The sequence below is a fragment of the Triturus cristatus genome, chromosome 9, assembly GCF_964204655.1.
Source record: "Triturus cristatus chromosome 9, aTriCri1.1, whole genome shotgun sequence".
NCBI lineage: Eukaryota > Metazoa > Chordata > Amphibia > Caudata > Salamandridae > Triturus > Triturus cristatus.
In genome coordinates, this window is record NC_140592.1 from 1,271,317,143 (window position 1) to 1,271,336,144 (window position 19,002).

Sequence of the window (19,002 nt, forward strand, 5' to 3'; positions counted from 1 at the left end):
GGTCTGCGTATTACCCTTGTTATATGTTTGTTGTGACCCCTGTCCTCTGCCTGCTCCCTTGTTTCCGGGGCGACGAAAGGAGCCGCTCCGAAAGGACTGAGTTTGTAGGGCGCCCATGGACTTTGCAGTGTCCGTGTCCTTCTTTATCTTTGAGGGTGGTGTCAACCTCTGGCCCGAATAAATAGTCGGGGTTGACGGGCTGATTAAGGATATTGTTTTGTACCTCAGGCTTGAATCCTGAGATACGTAGCCAGGCGTGACGTCGTAGGATGACGCTAGTGTTGATGGCCCTGGCAGCCGTGTCAGCAGCGTCTAGTGCACATTTGATGGCAGCATTTGTGAGTAGCTGTCCCTCTCTGATAAGGATTTCTGCACCTTCTTTGTAGGGGTCAGGGAGGTGTTGAAGGAGTTGCTCCATTGTGTCATAGTGCGCCCTATCGTAGCGAGCGAGGAGCGCTTGAGTGTTAGCTATGCGCCATATGCTTGCAGCTTGTGCGGCAACTCGCTTGCCGGAGGTCTCCAGCACCTTGGACTCCTTGTCCGGGGGAGGAGCGTCACCCGTTGTCTGCGAGTGTGCCCTCTTGCGGGCATTCGCCACAACGATGGAGTCGAGTGGTAATTGTCCTCTGATGTAAGTAGGATCCCCAGGTGCTGATCTGTATTTCTTATCGATCCTGGGGTTTATCACTCGTGCCCTGGTGGGTTCCCTGAAAATGTCAGTGGCTGGCTTAAGGACCCCCTTCAACATTGGCAGAGTCTTTACATGTCTTTCTGAGGATGCAAAGGTGTCCATTAGAAAGTCATCTTCGATGATATCAGAGTGAAGCTGTACATTATGGTTGTTCGCTGCCCGTTCAATCAGAGCGTTGAACGCCGCAGTATCCTCTGTGGGTGACGTTTTTGCCCCATATAGTTGTGGGTCCTGTGCATCAAGATGTGCACTGGGGTCTGCAGGGTCGCCCCAAGTTTGGTCAGGGTCCTGCTGGTCATCAGGGTCCGTGTCCACATGGTAGGGGACTTGTTCACCCATGTAGTCCTCCAATGCATCCGTGTCGGAGCGTGTGGGGGAGGCCCGGTGTGGATCCTGGTAGGGTGAATGAAAGGGTTCATACAGGAGAGGTTCTGTGTCCACAGGCAGCTTCCTCTTTAGCGGGATCCTGAAAGGTTCCAATGGCGGTTCCGAAGTTATCCTTCGGTCGTGGAGAATCATCCTGCCAGTGTCGGCGTCGATGACGCGTGACGGAGACGGCTCGACAGGCGTAACCGCAGTTTTGGTGGCCTGTGTCCTGAGTTGAAAAGCCTTCGGGATTGTGGATGGAGGCAAGCCGAAGGTAATGCTGGTCGGCACCGACGAAACCGCTGGATCGATCGAACCCGACTGGTCCTGGAGGGCAGCCTTGGTTTTGCAGCCTGGCATTGCGCCAGGCCGTACTCGGGGCGCCTTAGAGGTCGTGGCCCCCGCCAGGGTCGTCGAGGCGGCTGCAGATATCTTCTGCGCCCGTGGTGCATCGAGCCGAGGTGCGGAGATCACCGTTGACGTCTTCGACACGTGAGGTTTCGGTGTCGTCGAGGGAGTGCTGCGAGGCGTAGCAGGCGGGACGGCCCTCGGTGTCGGTGGCGTCGACGCCGGTAACCGAGCAGGTTTTTCGGCGCCGATGGCCTTCTTCCGTTTGTCGACTCCCATGTCGCCCGTCTCGAGTTCGGCACCGAAGTCCCCCTTGGTGCGGTCGGTGCCGACACGGTGCGCCGGCGTCGAAGGTGTTGAAGGCCTCGATCCGACTAGCGCCACTTTCAGTTTCGGTTTCGTAGGAACCTGAGCAGCTTTCGGTTTCGGTTTCGTGGAAGGGAAACCAGCTGGCTTAAGCGGTAATGGCTGCCGCTGAACGTCCGAGGCCGGGCCCGAGGGCGGGGCCGAAGGACTGCGTGATAGGTCTCGGGTAAGGCCCGAAGGCGATCCCTCGACCGGAGCCATAGTCTGTGGCACTGGTGAATTCTCGGTTTGAACAGGTAGGCCTTGTTCATCATCGGAGCTACTCTCTTCGGCCCCTAAGGCCTCCTCGTCGTCTCCTACCTCGGTGTCGTCTTCACCTCTTTGGAAGAGTGACTCGTCGGCCTCGTCCGATCCGGGTTCTTGGTCGGAAACGGGACTGGAGGGTAAGACTTTTACTTCTTCGACGTCGTCCTCGTCGTCGAAGATGTCAGCTGGGGCCGGTGCCGCGTGCTGCGCTTCGAGCCTCGCCGCTCGACGATTCCGCAGAGTCTTCTTTGAACGGAACCGGGCACAGGCCATACATGTCGACTCGTCGTGGTCCGGCGAAAGGCATTTGTTGCACACCGGATGGACGTCGATGTGTGGGTACTTCGCATTACATACCGGACACCTTTTGAATGGCGTCCTCGATTCCATCGTCGAAGTAGTTGATGGACAGGTAAATGCGAACAAAGTCGGTGCTGAAAGTTAGTAAACTAACAGAGAGTATCGAAAACCGATCGATAAACAGTACCGACGCGAACTAAAGGCCTTGTGGCCTCGACAAATTTTTTTTCCTAACTTGAGCTAAGATAGCACATCCGAACCCAATGGCGGAAAAAAACAATCTGAGGATGGAGAGGATGCCCATGCGCACTGTAGTCCAGGGGAGGAGTCACCTATCCAAGGATACTTCGAAGACTCTTCCAGGACAACAACGTGCAAACATCCGGACCCAACACTAGGCGGCGATCTATGCACAGATATGAATTCAGCAGCCCACATGCCTCGAACTCGATATTATCCTCCGGGGGGGGGGGGGGGGGGGGGGGGGGGGGCTAGCTATCATCTTGTGGGGCATAAGGGACATCTGGGACACTATAATCATGTCAGGGGTAGGACCCCCAAGGGGTTGATCATCTGCACTTCCTTCTGCATCGTCTGATGTGTTATCATCTATTGGGTAGGTGATGGGTGTGGGAGAGCGGTGTGGTAGGGGGGGGGGGGGGGGAGGAGAAGGAATCCTTAATGGAGAGGTGGCAAAGTCTCTCTTCTTTGGTGGGGGACCAGGCGCAGGCATGTGTAGTGGTCTTTTTTTGATACTGAGCATTAAATGACCAGCCTTAGGATCCTTCATTAGAGTCTTTTGTGTTGGATCTGGTTGAAAAAGTTCATCTGTGGGAGACAGATCCGTCGGTGCCAAGGGCTTAGGTGCCGTAAGTTTTTTGGGCGTCACCTCGGTAGCGGTTCTAGGCTTGGAACCGTGTGGTTTTGCAGTATCTTTGAGAGTTGGAACCGGGTGCTGTTTTTGCGGTTCCGAGGTTTCCGGTTTGGAAGTATCAGGGCCTTTCGAGGGGCGCCTTTTAGTCGGCTCCGAGGGTGTTATTGGTGCCGAAGAGCTAGTGCCAACCTTCGACGCAGAGTGCTTCGATGTGGGAGCAGCGGTTGGCGTGGATGTTGAGGACGCCCTTTTCTTCGGTGCCGGAGTTGGCTTTGCAGGCTTCTTTACCGGGCCCGAAGGCGGGGCATGGGAAGCAGTGTCGCAGCGCGCACACGGGCCCGAAGGTGGGGGTGGTACCGAAGCCTTTTTTGACATTGTCGAGGGGGGGGTGGGTCGGGGTCGATGTCTGTACTCACGGCCTTTTGAGCTGGAGTGATGTCTTCGACGTCGGAATCATCTGCTTCGGAGGCGCTGATGATGGCTTCTTCGACTCGACCCTGCTCCGGAACATCGACGCCCTCTTGAAAGATGTCGTCGGGGATCGAAGATGACGAGCGTGCCATTGTTCTTCGAGCTCGCCGGTCCCGGGTTGTCTTTTTGGAGCGGAAGGAGGCACATGCTGGACAGTCCCTTGCCTCGTGCTCCGGTGAGAGGCAGAGGTTGCACACCTCATGTAGGTCGGTGTAGGGAAACTTCGACCCACATCGAGGACACTTTTTAAAAGGCATCCTTTCCATGAGCCGGAGATGAGGCCCTGGTCGGCCCGAAGGCCTATGTCGACGACCAGAATCGAAGACTTCGAGTGGAACGGCGCGTGTGGTTGGAAACAATACCGTCGAGATGGGAAGGATTGTGCGTGGAAGAGAAACCATTAACGGTTCCGGGCTGGAACACGAGAACACATCCGAGCCCAATGGTGGCAAAAAACCAATCTGAGGATGGAGCCGAAGCGCATGCGCACTATGATCCAAAGGAAGAGTCACATACCTCGTGACTGCCAAAGACTTTCCAAAACAAAAACAAGTGCAAACATCCGGGCCCAACACCAGATGGCGATCTATGCACAGTGTGTAATCTGCAGCTCATATGCCTTGAACATTTGGTTAGGTTATTTGTGCGATTTTTAAGGAATATTCTTAGTTTACAAAACTCGACAAACTTTTTGGAAGAAAAAAGTGTCAATGTTATCCTATGAGGAAAAACAGGTCATCTGTTTCGAGGTAAGCATTTGGTTTTTGAAGTTAGGGTTCTGGGGCAAGACTCCGGGGTCTCCCAGGGTCAGTGAGGCACTGTTGTTGCACCCCCAGGTGCAGAGTGTTGAGTCCCAATGTTATCCTATGGAGGATAGGGGGACTCCGGTTGGTGGCTAATAGCAAGCAGGCCACGGGGTTGAGGAAGCCAAGCTCCTAGGGTTTAGGTCAGGGCAAATGGGGAACCAAGTAGGCACAAAAAGTGCACCCTCAGCGGCACTGGGGTGGCCAGGTGCAGAGTGCTGTTTTGGCGTTGGGTGCCCTGTTTTCAATGGGGATTTTCAGTTTTGGTTTTCAGCTGCAGGCTCGGTCCAGGAAGACTTCCAGGAGGAACCAACAGCTGGGCAGGTAAGTTGGAGGGCTTGGAGACGTAGGTGTACCTCTGGTTCTTTTCTCCAAGGCGCAGGGCGGCTGGATGGGCGGCTGGATGCAGGGGTGTCTTTAGGTCTGATTTCACCTTACCGGGCCACTCACAGTTGGAGGGGAGGGGGGGGGGGGGGGTGTGTCTGTGCAGAGGCTGCAGGTGACATCGGGGAGTCCTGGAGGGGTCAACCCACGGTGGTCTCGGACTCTGGAGCGCTGGGGGACCTCGCTGGGACCGGACTTTGTTGAAGGCAGTCAGTCCGCCCAGGGGTTCTGGAGGTCGCTAGCTGCGGAACAAGACTATTTTTGGCGCAGGATCTCTGGAAACTGCAGACGGGCCGGTAGGGCTGGGGCCAAGTCAGTTGTTCTCTGCAGTCTCCTCTGCTGGGCGTCTTCTTTAGTCCTTTTTCTTCTTGGGTTGCGGAATCTCCTCCTTGGTTCAGGGCTGCCCCTAAATACTGAATTTAGGGGGGGTTTTAGGGGTCTTGAAGTCAGTAGCCAATGGGCTACTGACCTTAGGGTGACTACACCCATGGTGTGCTCACCCCACATGGGGGAATGAGCACAATCTCTAGTCCTGATTGGGGAGTGTCTGCCATCTGTAAGATGGCGAGAACTGGAGAGTGGGATTCACCTCGCCTCCCCCACCTGAGGGGTGGAGTTGGCAGAGGTGGGCACACCTCCTGGGCTGGCTAGTTTTTCCCGCCTGTATTCCAGCCGAAAGGGAGGGAAGATAGGAAGGGGGTTTGCTCCTGCTAGCAGGAGAGGCTGGGGGTCGCATTACAAAGGCTGCCAGGCCTTTGAACATCCCCTGCCACAGATGGCTCTTCCTGGCATGGGGGAGGTGTGAACACCTCCGCCCAGGAAAGGCTTTGTTTCTGGGCTCAGGGAGCATAGGCTCCCACCCTAGGGGTCCAGATACATGTTTCGTGGTGGCAGGCTGGTGTGTACCAGTCAGGGAACCCACCAGAGGCTGGTCATTTTTCAGGGGGCATCTGAGATGCCCTGTGTGCATTTTTCATTAAATCCCACACTGGCATCAGTGTGGAATGGGCTGAGAAGTTTGATACCAAACTTCTCAGTTTTCAGTGTAGCCATTATGGTGCTATGTGTAAGAAGAACAAGTTACTTACCTTTGTATCTGTAAGAAACATTAGTTAGTTAGATTCATCACCTTAGAATATCTCCAGGCGTCAGGCTGGATCCGGAAAGATTTTTCTTCAGCAATACCTTTGCGCATCGCTAGGCGTCGTCTGCGGTTCTGCGTCCATAGTCGGCGTCGTGATCGCCGGGATGACGCCGGAGTACTTAAGACGCTGCCCTCGCGCGCCAACATCAGTTCTTGTACATAGCTTTCCGCGCCAGGAACGCAGAGCCATGCAAGAGACCGACACTGGTGTCAAAAAAGTCTAGGGCCCAAAGGGATGACCTCAACCCTAGATATCGGTTCGTAGAACGGGGAGGATGGGTGGGTCGGTGAGGAATCTAACTAATGAATATGCTACTTACCAGTATGCATCTGTTCTTGGCATGTAGGGCTGCTGACATTCATATCTGTGCATAGATCGCCGCCTAGTGTTGGGTCCGGATGTTTGCACGTTGTTGTCCTGGAAGAGTCTTCGAAGTATCCTGAGATAGGTGACTCCTCCCCTGGACCACAGTGCGCATGGGCATCCTCTCCATCCTCAGATTGTTTTTCGCCATTGTGGCAGTGATGGAGTAGATACAGAAAGTGATGACCATGCTTACAGTAATTCTGAGAGCTGCAGCTGCTACAGGCGCCGGGGAGGAGGGTGGGCGATATGAATGTCAGCAGCCCTACATGCCAAGAACAGATGCATAGTGGTAAGTAGCATATTCAGTTCGAGGCATGTGGGCTGCTGAATTCATATCTGTGCATAGAATACATAGCAGTACCTCCCATTAGCGGCTTGCCACCAGTGCCAGCTGCAGCGGTCTGAAAAAGAGTTTTGAGAACAGCCTGTCCTACAGCTGCCTGCTGTTTTGAGTGTACATCTACACAGTAGTGTTTGGTAAATGTATGTATAGTGGACCATGTGGCTGCTCTACATATATCATGTAAAGGAATGTTTCCCAGGAAAGCCATGGAGGCCCCTAACTTACGTGTTGAGTGGGCCCGTGGGGGAATCGTTAATGTGCGTTTAGCCTTTTGATAGCAAATTTGAATACATTTAACGATCCATCTGGCTATACCTGCTTTGGAGATTGCGTTGCCTTTGTGTTGTGGGGAAAAGGCGACGAAAAGTTGTTTCGTCTTCCTAAAGTTTTTAGTTCTGTCTATATAGTACATGAGGGCTCTTTTGACGTCTAGTGTATGGAGCATTCTTTCAGCGACATTTTGTGGATTCTGAAAGAAAACAGGCAGTTCAATGGTTTGATTCATGTGGAACTGCGATATTACTTTAGGCATGAATTTGGGGTTGGTACGTAGTACAACCCTGTTTGCGTGAACCTGTATGAATGGCTCTTGAATGGTTAGTGCTTGGAGTTCACTAACTCTTCTTAACGAAGTGATTGCTACTAGGAAAGCTACCTTCCAGGTGAGGAATTGAATCTCACATGAGTGGAGAGGTTCGAAGGGTGGACCCATCAGTCGGGTGAGGACCAAGTTGAGGTTCCACACTGGTGCTGGTGGGTGTCTTGGGGGAATTACTCGTTTAAGTCCCTCCAAGAAGGCTTTGATGGCAGGCACTCTGAATAAAGAGAGGTGCTGCCTGTTTTGGAGATAGGCTGCTATTGCGGTTAAATGGATACGTATTGAGGTGTATGCCAGATTGCATCGGTATAGGTGTAAGAGGTAACAGATTATGTTTTGAATGGATGCGTCTAGCGGGTTTATGTCATTGTTATTGCAATAAATGACAAACCTCTTCCATTTGGCTGCATAGCAAGCTCTGGTAGTGGGTCTCCTAGCTTCCTTAATGATCTCCATACAGTCAGGTGGCAGGTTTAGGTAGCCAAACTCTAGGACTTCAGGAGCCAGATTGCCAGGTTCAGCTGTTGCGGATCTGGGTGCTGAATTTCTCCATGGTTCTGCGTCAAAAGCGCGGGTTTGATCCGCAGCCTTTGATGCGGCACCACGGAAAGTTCCAGAAAGGTGGTGTACCATGGCTGGCGTGCCCATGTTGGAGCAACCAGGATGAGTGTCAGTGAGTGCTGTCGCAGTTTGCGTGCCACCAGCGGTATCAACGGCGCTGGGGGAAAACCGTACGCAAATCTGCCGGACCAGTTCATCCATATCGCATTGCCCTGCGACTGTGGATGTGGGAACCTGGCGGCAAAGCTTTGGCATTTTGCGTTTTCCCTTGTGGCGAAGAGGTCTATCTCTGGATGACCCCACTGCTGGAAGTATGGTTGGAGTACTGATGGGTGTAACTCCCACTCGTGCATCTGGTGGCTGTGTCTGCAGAGCAGATCCGCCATCTGGTTGTCCTTGCCTGGGAGGTGTTCCGCCATGAGGAATATGTTCCTCTGAATGGCCCACTTCCACATGCTCTGAGCCAGATGAGACAACTGTGGAGAGTGTGTTCCTCCCTGCTTCTGTATGTAGTACATGGCAGTCATGTTGTCCGTCCGGATCAACACGACTTTGTTGCACAAGTGTACCTTGAAAGCTTTCATTGCCAGGAAGATTGCCGTCAGTTCCAGAAGGTTGATGTGCATCTTCTTTTGTTGTGTAGTCCATAGTCCCTGCACTGTGTAATGGAGTACATGGGCTCACCATCCCTGGAGAGACGCGTCCGCTGTCAGTATTATTTGTGGAACAGGCTCTTGGAACGGTCAGCCCTTGCAAAGGTTTTGTGGATTCCACCAATGCAGAGAGTTGTATGCCCGACCGCTCACCAACACTAGGTCTTTTAATTGCCCGTGAGCCTGATTCCATGGACGTGCTAAGCACTCCTGAAGCGGGCGCATATGTAGTCTGGCGTGTGGGACTATGAAAATGCAGGAGGCCATCATGCCTATCAACTGCATGAACACTCGCGCAGGAAGGGAGTGTTGAGGTTTGAACTTTGAGATCAGCAGTTGCATGCTGTTGATCCTCACTAAATTTGGCTGAGCTGTGGCTGCCAGAGTGTTTATGGTGGCGCCCAGGTGACCCAATCGCGATCCGTGAGCCACCACTGCAACTGTATCGCAGTGCCCTCCAAGATAAGGACGTGGACAGACAGGTTGTCCCGATGCTGGGCCCACTGAAACTTCAGGTCCCACTGGAGAGCCCGCATTCGCCATCTGGCTTGATGCACCAACAGGATGCAGGAGGCCATCAGACCCAGAAGCCGCAGCACCAACCTGACCGAAACTCCGGATAGAGGCCGAACGATGGGAATCAGAGCCGGAGTATCCCGGACCCGCTGTTCCGGAGGATAGGCCCGGAACTGCGCCGAGTCCAGAACCGCTCCGATGAAGAGGAGCTACTGGGAGGGACTCAGATGCGACTTCGGCACGTTGATGGAGAACCCCAGCAAATGCAAGAGGTCTGCCGTAGTCTGGAGGTGGGAGAAGACTGCCTGGGGCGAGCCCGCCTTCAACAACCGTTCGTCAAGATAGGGGAAGACTGGAACCCCCAATCTGCGCAGATGAGCTGCGACCACGGCCATCACTTTCGTGAACACCCAAGGGGCACTGGTGAGGCCGAAGGGGAGCATGGTAAACTGAAAATGCTCATGGCCCACCGTGAATCGCAGGTAAAGCCGGTGGGCCGGCAGGACGGGGAAGTGGAAATAAGCGTCCTGCAAGTCCAACGCTACCATCCATTCTCCAGGGTGTAGGGCAGCCAGAACCTGAGCTACAGTGAGCATCTTTAACTTCTCTTTCCAGAGGAAGGTGTTGACGCCGGAGGTAGGCCCCCATTGCCCTTCTTCAGAACCAGAAAGTAGTGGGAATAACAACCACGACCTACTTCTGGACCAGGAACGCACTCGATGGCACCCTTGGCCAAGAGGGCCTTAACTTCCTCCTGCAGAAGTTGCAAGCGATCCCCCGAAATTCGGTGGCACTGCGGTGGCATGGCTGGAGGGGTCGTCTCGAAGGGGAGGGAGTAGCCCCTTCGGACGATTTGCAGCACCCACCTGTCTGATGTGATGGTGTGCCAGTGGAGCAGGTGATAGCGAACTGCCACCCACTGGTGTGGAATGGGCCTGAAAGCTCGGACTAGGAGGGCTTTGAGGCGGATGCTGCTGGGGTAGATGTGGACGGACCGGCACGTTTTCCCCCTGTACCGCGAATCGGCGGAATCCGCGACATCGCAGAGGTTGGGTCTACAGCCTGTGGCTAGTTGGATGTGAGGGGGCGCCCCTTCCTTGGCCACGAAAGGGGCGAAAAGCGGAAGTTTGCGGGCGCGGGCCGAAAGGCCCAAGGACTTGGCCGTAGCCCTGGAGTTCTTAAAGCGCTCCAGCGCACTATCCGCTTTGTTGCCAAAAAGGCGACTGCCATCGAAGGGTATGTCCATGAGGGTGCTCTGGACATCCCCGGAAAAACTCGTGGACCGCAGCCAGGCGTGGCGACGAAGCGCCACCATGGTCGACATTGCCCTGCCCAGCGAGTCCGTTGTGTCCAGTCCACATCGGATTGCATGCCGTGCCGCATCCCGCCCCTCGGCAAGAGCCTGGGCGAGCCGTGTCTGGGCCTCCTCCGGACACTGGGGCAGCACGTCCTCCACTGTATCCCACAGGGAGTGGGAGTAACGGTCGAAAAGACAAGCGGTGTTGATAGACCGCAACCCCAGACTAAGAGAGGAGAACAGCTTCTTCCCAAACTGTTCTAGCCTTTTGGATTCCCGATCCGGGGGAGCGGTCGGGAAGGAGGTCTGGGAGGTAGAGGCCTGGATAACCAGGCTCTCGGGCGTGGGGTGTTGGGACAGAAAACTGGGGTCGCCCGGTGCAGGGTAGTGGCGCTAGGCCACATTCCAGTCCACAGGAGGAACTGTGGAGGGCTGGGACCAGGTGCCCTTGAGAACGTCAATGAGTACTTCATTGAACTGCAGCAGAGGCTCCAAGGAGCTTGCTGACGGTTGAAGCACTTATGTGAGGAGGTTCGTCCTCACGGCCACAGCAGGCAGTTCTAGCCCAAGGGCTTCAGCCACCTTGCGCAGCACCACAGAAAATGCAGCACCTTCCTCCGGAGCCACGGTCGGAGGAGAGATGAAGCCAGTGTCAGGGGAGTTGTCAAGACCACTGGCATCCCCCAGCTCGTCTGCCCAGTCCTGAGATAACTGGCCCTGCCGGGCCAGAGGGTACTCAGACCCCTCCCAGTCGTCACAGTCATCAGATTCCTGGTATACAGGTGGAATGATCGGAGCCGGGCAGAAGATGAAATTGACACCCATCGGCGTCTGGTGCGGCGCCAGATGGCGCCGCTCCGACACCGGGCCCGGACCGGGCCTAAACTGGGGAACGGCGGCGTCCGGAGACTGCGCCGGGGGTGGCACCGGAGGAGTCTGCGCCGGCGGAGGGGTCGTGGGGTCAACCGGCGCAGACTGGGGTCCAGGCCTGGATCCCCCAGGGACCTGCAGCGTCGGGACCGGAGTGGACGACGGCGCCGGGGCCAGAGCCGCCGGCTCGCTAGGCCTCCCAGTCGAGCCTGCCGGGCCCAAAGGCGTGCCAGCAGGTATCTACGGCGGAGCCAGGTTCCTCATGGCCATGAGGAAGGCACTGACCTCCGCCGGAGTCGCGTCAGTCCCAGGGACCAGAGGGTATGGAGACGGACGGGACCCCTGCGGCTCAGTCGTAGCCACGTGGGTGGTGTCACCCGAACCCTCAGCCAAGTCACGCGACCGGCGAGGGGAGTCAGAAGAGCAATGTCGCTTCTTCGACTTCTTGCTGTGCTTCGACTTACCGGATTTCGAAGACTTCAACCCTGACAAGCAGTGGGGGCTGCGGCTCCGCGACTGGTCCCTCGACCTCCTCCTCGACCGGGACCTTGACCGTCGTGGAGCCGACTGCCGGTACTCGAGTAGCTTGCGGGACCGCTCCCGCCTAGCTTTCGAAGTCGTGGTCGGTTCCAAGGCAATAGAGGCACCGGCGGTGGTGGTCCATAACCGACATCAGTCAGTGACAGGAGTCACAGGCCTTAAAACCAGGCATCTCTACCGGCACCAGAGTCGATGTCGACAAGAATAGAACCAAAAGAGTTCAAAAAAGTTTAGTCAAAAAATGACTAAACGGGCATGCTCTTACCGGATCGGCTCTTACTGGCGCGGAAAAAAGAAGAACTGACGTCAGCGCGCGAGGGCAGCGTCTAAGTACTCCGACGACGTCATCCCGGCGATCACAACGCAGACGACGGACGCGGAGCCGCAGACGACGCCTAGCGACGCGCAAGGGTATTGCTGACGAAAAATCTTTCCGGATCCAGCCTGACGCCTGGGGATATTCTAAGGTGAGGAATCCAACGCGTTTCTTTCAGACACTGGCTCTATATATACTGCACCAAAGTTGGGTACAGTGTGTATAGAGTCCAAGGGTCTCCAGAGGTTAAAGTTAGATAGAACCTTGTGATAAAGTGGCTCTGTATATACTGTTCCCAAATAGGAACAGTGTGTACAGACTCCACAGTCCCCAGAGGTTTGGCAGAGGCTAAAGTTAGATATAACCTTACTCTATAAAGTGGTAGCTTGGTCGAGCAGTAAGGCAGTATCAGAGGACAGTGTAAAGCATTTGTTACACACGCAGCCAGCAAATGGTCTCACACACAATAAATGAACTCTAGGCCAATGGTTTATATATACAAAATATATGTTTGTTTTATTTTAGAAACAACAATAGGTATCTAAATATACTTTCTCAGAATGAGATGCTTTAGGTAAATACTTTTGCAATATACAATTGGCTTTTGTAGAAAGTTACAGGTTGTTGCAATAGGCAACACAATTTCAAACACAATAATGCATTGAGTTCAATGGAAGTTAAGTTATTTGCAATAGATTACTTTCAGGATTACTTTTGTAATTTCAGGACTGGATCCTAGATTCAGTCCTGGGACAGTTCTTAGAAACCAGTGATAAAAGTCGACTTAGTTGCTGTTATGATGGTTAGGCAATATTTTGCTTTTTAAACGTTGACACTTAGAAGAAATTTCATAGAAAACAGTCAATGATTCCCTATCTGAAACAGGTAAGCAAATAAGTTTTCACAGTTTGTACCATTTTTAAAGAATATTTTAAGTTTGCAAAAATCGACAGAAGAAATTTCACAGAAAAACAGTCAATGATTTCCTGTGGAAGAAAATTGGGTTACTGGTAAGTACGGTTGTGAATATTTTTCACGGTCAGTGCTGGGCACCAAGGACCAGCACTGGGGTCTCACCTAATAGCAGGTGAGTATTTTCGTTACTCGGCTGATTTTTGGTGAATATTTTAAGTTTTGAAAACTCCACACGAAATTTCAAAAGAAACCAGTCAATGTTACCCTATGGAGAAAACTGAGTTATCGGCTTTTGGGTAAGTACTTGACTGGCAAAGTTAAGATTCTAGGCACAGACTCGGGGTCTCCCAGCGTCAGGTAGGTACAGTTGTTACACCCTCAGCGGCACAGGGGCAGCCGGGTGCAGAGTGAGTTATGCCCAATGTTATCCTATGGGAGGCAGGGGGGCCTTGGTTGGTGGCTGATGACTAGCAGGCCACGCTGCTGTGGGAGCTGGGCTCCTTGGTCACTTGCTCAGGGCAAATGGGGAAGTAGATAGGTGTAGAGGTTACACTGCCAGGGCCACTCGGGCAGCTGGGTGCAGGGTGCTTTTGAGCCTTCGGGCGCCCAATTGATTTCAATGGGAAAACTCCTGGTTGGAAAAAGGCTGCAAGCTTGGGGACAAAGATTCTTTAGGTGCCACCACCACTTTGAGAGGTAAGTTGGGTAGTTGGTGGATAGGTAGGTACCCAGGAGTTGGGCACAGGGGGCCGCAGGGGACGGGGTGCAGGGGTGCCTTTTGGTGTTGGGATATCTTACCCTCTGTTGATCATGGTTGGGGGGGGGCACCTGGTTCTGAGGCTGCAGGCGTCTTCAGGCGCGTCGATGGAAGTCCTCGGGTGCCGGGCTCGGGGTCACAGTCGCCGTGGGGTCGTCCTAGTGGTCTTTGTTCACTCCGGCAAAGGCCAGGCTTGGCTGGTGCAGAGTGTGAAGGGTTTGCGGTTCCGGGCTGATGCCAGGGATTAGAAGTAGATTTTGAGTAGAGCCTCTACTCATGGGAGTCCCAGGGGCTTAGAGCCAAAAGGTAGCCCGGTCCTCCGGGGTTTGTGAGGTTGCTGGCCACAAGAGATGCCGGGTTGTAGCAGGAGCAGGTTCAAGGGTCGACAGGCCAGTAGGGCTGGGGCCAAAGCAGTTGGTGTCTTCCTCTTCTTAGCAGCTGCAGGGTTGAGGCAACAAACAGAGGTTGCAGACATGGTGCAGATCAGTGTGGGGGAATTTGTGTCCACACTGAGGGCACTTCTTGAAAGGTGTCCTTTCCATCAGCAAAGGGCCTGATGGCGCAGGTGGGCCCGACGGCCCGCGCGTACAACCGGAATCGAAATGTAGGTTTTAAACGATGCGTTTCAAAGAGGGATCGCGATCGAAAAACAATACAGACGATAGGGTTAAGGATTGCGCGTCGAAAGGTCGATCGGTAACGAACCCGACCGGGAGCACGACAAACATACGAGCCCGATGGCGGAAAAAACAACCTGAAGATGGAGTCTATGCCCATGCGCACTATAGTCCATAGGAGGAGTCACCTATCTCGTGACTACAAAGACTTCTTCTAGGACAACAACAAAGTGTAATCATCCGGGCCCACCACCAGATGGCGACCTATGCCCAGTGTGTGATCTGCAGCTCATATGCCTCGAACAAGAGGTAATATGTTTCCAGGCAGGTAATCGGTCTTTGGAGTTAGGGTCCTGGGGTTAGACTCAGGGGTCTCCCAGGGTCAGTGATGCACTGTTGTTGCACCCTCAGCGGCACTCAGTCAGCCGGGTGCAGAGTGTTGAGGCCCAGTGTTAGCCTATGGAGTATAGGGGGACTCTGGTTGGTGGCTGCTGGCAAGCAGGCCACGAGGTTGTGGGAGCAAAACTCCTAGGGTCAAGCTCAGGGCAAGTTGGGGACCAAGTTGGCACCAAAGGGGCACCCTCAGCGGCACCAGGGTGGCCGGGTGCAGGGTACTATTTGAGGTCGGGTGCCCTGTTGATTTCAATGGACATTCCCTGAGACTAAAACACTGCAGGCTCGGGGACGAGGATCTTCCAGGAGTGACCACCACTTCGAGGGGTAAGTTGGAATGTTGAGGGTTGGTTAGACACCGCTGAGTTGGGGCACACAAGGCCGTGGGTGCAGGCATGCCTTGGGACGTCAGATTTTCTTACCCGCTTTGGTCGCAGTAGGAGACGTCCTCTGGATTGAGGCAGCAGGCGTCGTCTGGAGCTTGAGGCAGGTCAGGGGTTGCCGGATCTCGGGTCAGGATCACCTGGGGGACATCCTCGTGGAATTTTTCCACTTTAGCTTGGGCCGGGTTCGGCGGGTGCAGAGTGGGCTGGAGTTGCGGTTCCTGGGGGGCACCAGAAGCTGCAGTTCAAACACGTCCAGGGTTCACGGGAGAATCAGCTTGGAAAGTGAAGGCAGGCAGGTATTCCGGGGTTTTTGAGGTTGCTGTCTGCTTGACACGCCGGGGTTTTGCAGGACCAGGTTTGAGGTGAGACAGGCCTGTAGGGCTGGGTCCTAGTCAGTGGGCGTTGTCCTCTTGTTAGCTCTGCACGGTTTCTCGTCCTTCTCTTTTTCTTGTGGTTGCTGGATCTGAGTAAGGAAGGTTCAGGGCGCCCCTAAATATGAAATTTAGGGGCGTTACAGGTAGGCAAAGGGCAGGGACCAATGGGTCACTTCATTGGGGTGTGTACACCCCCTAATCTGTCACTCTCCAGTGGGAAGGGGGCAGGAGCCTATCCCTGGTTGGCTGGGTCCCCCCATCCTCAAGATGGCAGGGACTCGAGGTTGTGCTTCACCTTGCCTCCCCCACCTTAGGGGTGGAGTTGGCAGAGGTGGGCACACCTCTCTACCTCACTTGTTTTTTCCCGCCGGTCCTCCTGCCCAAAGTGGGGGGTAGAACCAGTGGGGACCAGTTGCTGAAAGCAGCAAATGATCTGGAGAGGCTCACAAAGGCGGCATGCCTTTGAAGCTTCTCCTTCGTGAACCCTGTCCATCCTGGGGGAGGAGGTTTGCCCCCCCCCCCCCCGTCCTAGGATGTGAATTGTTTCAGGCCCCCCGAGAGCAGCAAGCTCTCGACCGAGGTGTGAGAAGTTGGCCTGATATGTAGTGCTCACTATTCTAGTGATCACTGTGTATCATTCCAAACGACCCTTATTGATGATTGGTTGTAAGTCAACCTTTTAGACCAGCTATCCTAGTAGCGTGGATACGAGCAGTCTTAGGCTAAACTCTAGAGGGCGTGTTAAGCCAGCTGTTTACCATCACATATACCCCTTGAACACCAAGTGAAAGGACACCACACAAGTTGTTATGAAAATAAAGGATATTTATTTATAACAAGACTACCCTGGCTCTTTGTGAGTCAGGGAGCTAAGCACACTACAAAACTCTTAGGAAAATACTTCAGTTGCACAATTTACACAAATGCCCGAGGGGCACGAGAAACCATCTACACTAACAGTGAAATGCGAATGGTTAGAGTCTGGAGGTACTGATTCCGGAGTGATCCGATCAGTGGGATTAAACGAAAAAAGGAACTGGACACTTGTAGAGCGAACCTGCGATGGAGCACCGAGATGCTCGAGTTACCTAGCCCAGAGGCTGCGGCTGCGTAAAGTTCGGCAAGATGTCGGGAGTCCTCGTGTAGTCTCAGGAGCCTGAAAGAAGAAGTTGCTGGCAGGCGACCAGTGACGATGTTCAGAGCGATCCAAGCCTGGATCGGTGAGGAAGGAAACCTGAAAGCAGAGGGGACTCAGTTCTCAACCGCTAGCCAGCGATCGTGTGGGTACCAGGAGGGTACCGGCTGAAGTCACCTCGACCAGGTGAGTGGGTGACGTCGGACTCGGCTGTTCCTCGGACCAGGAGGCGCGGCGGCGACCAGGATGGAGGGCGAGCTGTCCCACGAAGGTGTCTGCTGTCGATGGTGCTGGGCCCAGGAGGGGGGCAGCGGATCTTGGCAGTGGCAACCCAAGCGGGGGAGTCACGATGGCGTCGGGAGTGGACCAGGTGGGTCCGTGGTACTCCTCTGTTGAAGGGGAGCAAGAGCCAGTCTGGAGCAACCAGACTAGTGATGAAACAATCGTGGTGCGTTGTGAAGAGGGCCACAAGCCGGTCGGCAAGTGGTCGAACAACGCGGTGAACAACAAGGAGCGGAAGGGCCCCCACGCAGATCTCGGGGATGCTGGGGAGGCAGACTTCGATGCTGGAGCTGCTCAGGGTTAGGGCTTCTCAAACCCTAGGTGCACTCACTCGAGGGTCCCTCGGTGGGCGTGCTAGATAAGCGTCGTGCAGGTTCTGAAGATAGCCGGTCCCGCAGGTCTCGTCACACCTACGACTCTCAGCTGGGCTGATGAGGTAGGTAAAAGGTCAGAGATGGCAGGGACTCGGGTCTCGTCGAGCTGGGCAGTCTTGATCCGTAGGAGAGACTTACAGCAAACCGCAAGCGCTTAGGTGGTGCCTGCTGGTGCAGGGTGGCTACTCCTTAGCCACAAGGGAGAGTCTTCAGAAATAGTCAAGAGTTCCTTTCGTGGAAAGTGGTTCGTGATTCGGAGTTTATCCGATTATCTGATTATCCAATTTGGGAAGGGGACTCGCTCCTACCTTTATTCTAAGAAAAGGGGCTGGCCCGTGACTAGGTTCTACCTATGGGTGGAGCCAGGAGGGGGGTGGTTACACCCCTATCCTTTGTCCGGCTTCGCGCCAGCTCAGGGGCTGGTGTGCCCCCGAAACTGGTTTGAGCCGGGCTATGCACAGTGAGCACCGGGGTGCCACTTGCAATCACCTTCCTTTCAGCCCTGCCTACCTGGGATACACAAACCCTGTCTGGGACGGTGCTAACACCGCCCTCGACAGGAAACCCTTTGTCCAAGCTCCCCTTGCTGGAAGGTCCCCCAGCAGCGGGAGGTCAGACTTGTGTCTGGTGGCAGCATCCATTTTGTGATGCTGAGGCTTGAGTCAACTTTAACCGGGGTTCAAGGTTACTTCCATGTCGTGTCCCTCTAAAAGGGGGGAATGCTAACCCCGTCACCAGGACTGGCGAGGGGTTCGTATTCCCATTCGTATGACACCTTACTCGACATGTGTAGGTGATGTGAGGCCAAAGTTAGCAAATAACCGCCAGGATTATAATGCCTTAAAAGTAGTTGGCCCGCGTCACCATGGAACGGCTATTAGGACTTGGTTCCGCAAGCCGTCGACGGGCTCAGCTCGCGCCAGAGCACCGTCCCACATGATTCCCTGCACTCTGCCTTCAGGATTGATAAGGCCTGCTATAGGAGTGACTGATAGGAATCCATGTGTCCATTTTAGGGTTTAGGTGTAGGAATACTACACCTACAGCAACGGGTGATTACACCACGTGGCCCCAGCTGTCGTGCAGCCAGTTGTGTCAGATTTGGGCGGCCATTCCAGGGGTGGCATAATACATGCTTCAGCCCCTGGTAGGCCCTGGGTACACCGATGCCCTGGATACCTGTGGTATGCTGAGACAGGGACTGACAAGGCGGCCCAGTTCCAATTAGTGGATGCACCTAACGTACATGTGTGTTAATTTCGAGAGAGAACAGCTAGGCTGTGGGTCTGATTGGCAGGCCCACAGCCGGAGGAAGTCGTAAACCAATGAAGCAAAAGCAAAAAATCTGGGTGATCATAGGATTGCAGACCCTACTCTCCTACACCAGGTGTCCAGAAACATGTCTGTTGGTGGCAGCCTAGGCAGCCACTCAGTCAGGTCACTGGAGGTTGGTTGAGTTTCAGGAGGCATCTCTACGATGCACGCTGTTGTCCATTTTACATTAAATCCCACACTGGAATCAGTGTGCGTTTAATGTGCTGAGAAGTTTGATACCACTCTTTCCAGTCTTCAGTGTAGCCATTATGGTGCTGTGGAATTCGTAATGACAAACTCCCAGCACCATATACTCTTTAATGGCAGCACAGCACTTACAGGGCCCAGGAATGGACCTGGGCACTGTTGGGGTACAGGGCTCATGCACCTATACCCTCACC

The 19,002-nt window shown here is 54.2% G+C and overlaps 1 protein-coding gene across 1 annotated transcript in view; it reads right to left on the reverse strand.

Annotated features, from left to right (window-relative positions):
- BAZ1A (bromodomain adjacent to zinc finger domain 1A) overlaps positions 1-19,002 on the reverse strand; it is a 758,495-nt gene that overhangs the window by 333,503 nt on the left and 405,990 nt on the right. The window lies entirely within an intron of this gene.